Consider the following 4,425-nt stretch of genomic DNA (forward strand, 5'->3'; position numbering starts at 1 on the left):
TCTCTTCACCCAAAACAAGGAGCATTCTACCTAGCTCTGTTTTACAGTCCAGGTGAGTTCTCATAAGAGAGTTTGTTTGAAAGAGAATAAAACTTTAAGTTTTATGTCTGTGAATTAGAAAATGTTGTCACCCTTTAGGGAATGTAGAAGATGAGTAGACTTGGGAAACGTTTTCCAAAAAGGAAGGCTTTGGCTCCCTGAAATCCCAGGCTGCAATTAAAACTGACTCTGCAAGTGGGGCTTATCTCATCTTGATTCCTTATAGCACTTCCCCAATGCCTGCCTGAAACATGGTAGCACTTCACACTGCCCACTTGCCTTTGCAGAGGCCATTTCTCTAATTATCATCATGCTGAATGATCTTGATCTGCCATTAAGAATACCATCATAAAGTTGAAATAGTGTTTTAAGCAACCAACTACCAAGATTGAAACTGCCCTCACAGGAGCTATTCTGGTCAAAATCAGGGCCTAGAGATGTTTGAAAAAGTCTCCCTTTTATATCTCACAATTGTTGTCCTCAAATGAGCCTAATAGTAGATCCCTTACTGACCTGTGAGAGTCTAATGGGATTTGCAAGAGAGCACTTTTGGGGATCTCAAGTGCTCTGTCAGGCACACAACAAGGGATAGGCAGGTTCTCATTTGTGGCACCCTATCCCTAGCTCAAATGGCCTAAACAGGATAAGAAGACCACCATTCAAGCTGCTTCAATGTATTATGCTAGAAAATATTGGGGAAGGAGGGAGGTTGAATTAGTGAGATTAAGGCTGAGTTAAATTCGGGTCTTTGCTTCTTACAAGTTGGATCACTGCATTCTCAACTCTACCACCTAGAAGGTCAAGCAAGCCCCTTCCACTGTTCTTGTGCCTTTCCCCCAGCCATGCTCAGTACCAACCCTTCTAACTCTAACTTGCCTTATTCAAATTCCATACTCACATTCACAGGTCCATGGGGATTAGTGTGTCAATTTAAAGAACAGAGTTAATGTCCTTTCCCTTTTCTTAGAGCTAAGAAGTCTGAGGCAGTGAATAAAGGAATAGATGTGGGAGGGGCAGTGTTCCAACTGATTGGCAGTGGTGGTGGGGGAAGAGGGGATTGAAGATCTAATGAACGGGCGAGGACTACGCCCTCCATCTTTCCCCGAATCCTCCATTTTTGGGCAGCAGCCATGTGCTCAGCAAGGAGCTTCTTCCCAGAAGCCCAACCCTCTGCTAGCCACACCTAGGGTTTCTTTAAACTAACCAATAATAATCAAGGGAAGTGCGTGCCATAGATGCGAACACATCCTGTGTAACAAGACACCGATTTGCGCCTGGCCAATCGGCAGGGCCCACTCTCTCCTCCCTTTACTCCAACCCCCCTATAAAACCCCTCTACCCACAAAGCTCACTCGCTCTCTGCGTCGGCGAGTGTGGTACATGGGGAGCCCGAGCTAGCTCGAATAAAGACTCTTATGCTTTTGCATCGAACTCGGCTGGCTTCCTGGTGTGGTCTCTTGGGGATCCTGAAATCTGGGCATAACATTTGGGGGCTCGTCCGGGATCCCCAAGACCCTCGAGGGACCCCTGATCCGGAGAGTCTGACTGGCCGTGGTAGGTGTCTGTGTGTTTGTGTGTTCTGTCCTGTGTGAGCTCATGAGGGATGTGTATTCCCCTCACGACGAGGGACATGTAGCCCCCTTACGAGGGACGTGTATTCCCCTCAAGGATCTGAGACGAGGCGGGTCGCTCCCACGGGTTGGCGTACGGCCATCGTCTAGCTTTCGGTTTTGCTTCCATGGAGTTGGAAGACTGTACTTTTGGGCCCTTTAGCTGTCTGTATTTGTGTTTTTTCTGTTTTATTCTGTGGACTTACTGGACAGACATTATGGGACAGACTCAAACTACTCCTTTATGTATTATGATTGATCATTTCAAAAAGATTAGGGGAGGCTATAGAGCTCCCTCAGGAATTGGGAAATTGTTAGGAATTGGATGGATTGTTTAAACTCTGAATGAATGTCTGGTGAAAGTGTGTGAGTGTGGAGGGAGGGGGCCTGCCCTCTCCTCTCCTTTGTGTGGCTCCACGACTTCGGTCAGGAGGGCATCTGAGTGAGGATCTGTGAAAACAGGTCACCCCCTCCCTTGTCTGTCTCTCGTCACCCCCTCCCTTGGGGTTGGGACAAAGTTTGTTTGTATAAAAACTTATGTCTAGGTATTTTGAAGTGAAATAATGCTGAAATATTGCTAGAGGACAGAATTGAATCTGTGGTTGATTATGTCTTGCATTTTTGAAGTTTATTCTTAAAAATGTTACTGATTGAGAAATGCTGAATATTTGACTTGCCAGCTAAAAGTTTAAGGTTTGGATTGAATTGGGAAAAATTGTGTAATTGTGGTAACTAAATGCCTTTGCTTATTGGTCTGATTGAGAAGGGAGGATTGATTTTGTGACCTCAACTGAAGATTTTTGATGCAAGGACCAGTTCAAATTTAATTGATATTCTTTAAGAAAGGTATAAACAGCTAATGAGATTTCAGTTTGTCTGCAACAGCCACCATTTTGGGCTGCATGACTTGGCAGCCGCCATGTCAGCCACATTGCTTGCCGCTCCCCTTGGGGCCGCCATCTTGAAACAGCAAAGGCCCCTCCCTCTGATTTAGTCAATCACAGAAGGAGTGTCTGCTCATTGAGGCAGGCTGGGATTTCAGGGGTGGAGTTTTAAGGTGGAGTTTTACTACAGAAATGTGGATGGGGCAGGAAGTGTGCTTGCCTCTCGGATTTATTTAATACTATTTTTAAGCTAATCTCTTAAATCTAGAAAACCCTGCTTTCCTTAAACTAAGGATAATTAAAGGTTATATGTCAAAGTCTTTAAAAGGGACTGATAGCAGTAATCCAATTTCTAAAGTGACTATTATTTCAGGTAGAAACTGTGGTTTCATACTGGTCTTAGAGGGCACATTTTTCCTTTGCCTGGGAGGGACAGCACAACTGTCCCAGGGTCAGAGGGCTCCAGTTAACTTGTCAACTCAGTGTTCTGGAGACCCAGGACTGTGGCTTAGATAACATGCCTAAGTTTAACCTAGGTTACCCAAGGACTCTAGATAATGTGTTTACCGAAAACTGTAATTTAGATTGCATGCTGTCTCTGCTCCTGTAAATTGCTTTTTTTGAAAACTAGGTTCCTCATTCCAAACCTTGAACTGTAGTCAATACCTTTGTGATTTTTTGACTGCCTCTGTTCAGGGACTTGTTGTGATTCGAAATTTTTAATGGGAAATGTTATCTGTCTTTATTGCTTAAATATGTGTCTTTGTTGTTTAAAATTGTTTAGTGAGTGAAATTTCTGTTTGTGTCTCTTAAAAATATGAATGTATTGCTAATCTTAGGAATGTTAATTATTTCTATTTGTTCATGTAAATGTGGAAGTCTGCGAAGAAAAAAAATGCACGCTTGATTTCTTTAAGGCTGAGAGCTCTGACCGATAGCAAAACGCCCCAAGCGACCACTGGGTTCTTTTCCCAAGGGCGCTTGCTCTCTGTTCTAGGTGGAATCGGCCCTCCTAACTAGTAAACATTTCTGTCTGTTTGTTTGCTGGGGACTTTGATTTGCTATGTGATATTTCTGTGTTGGGTTGGAATTTTGGAATTCTGAGGTAGATTTAAAAGGTATTTATGGCTTTTCTAGTCTGATTGGGACATTTAGGGGTGGGGTTCACAGTTCCTCAGGGCGGAGACTTTATGGGCCCTTCCCCCTGCCTGTGCTGAATTAAATAATACAGACCAGTGTCATTTGGCTTGCTGGTTAAAGGAAGGCAACGGGCCCTGGAATCTGTAAAAATGGCTGGGAATGAAGCTGGTTAAATGTATTGAAAGGGTTCGGTACCTGTTGCTGCTAGCAGAGGAGGGGCTGATATCCCCTTCTAGTGCACTCCCTTGAAAGAGGCCTGGTTGCTGCTCTGCCACAAAGGGAACTGGTGGAAAGGCAGGAGAGTGGAGCGCTGTGGCTGATGGGCAGGGTTAACAAAGGGGCACTCTCCCTGGACCTGGAAGCCATCGGGACTTTGAAGTTCTCCAAGAGAGGAGGAATCTGACTCAGAGACTGGCCGAAACCTTGTTGGGTTAGGAGAGCCGGAGGCTGAATATTGAACTTATAGATTGCAGTTTGCTGGGCAGAGATCCAAGCCCAGTTGTATAGGGGTCGAGCTACCTGTGTGCAGCAAGAAGAACTGGCCACAGTGCACAGCCCTGACTGTGACCTGCAGAAAACTGTATAATAGACTCAGGTGATGCCTGCATCTTCATGGACAAGGCTCCAAAGGGACAAGGACAATTTTGCCTTATATAGGAGGGTCAGGAGTGGACTTTAGTCACCTCCCTAAGATGTTTGTATAGCCCTGCCATATCTCATGTTTAGTAGCGGAGGATTTGGCTGCCTGAAGC

Source organism: Myotis brandtii, unplaced genomic scaffold (assembly GCF_000412655.1).
Source record: "Myotis brandtii unplaced genomic scaffold, ASM41265v1 scaffold1803, whole genome shotgun sequence".
In the NCBI taxonomy this organism is placed as follows: Eukaryota; Metazoa; Chordata; class Mammalia; order Chiroptera; family Vespertilionidae; genus Myotis; species Myotis brandtii.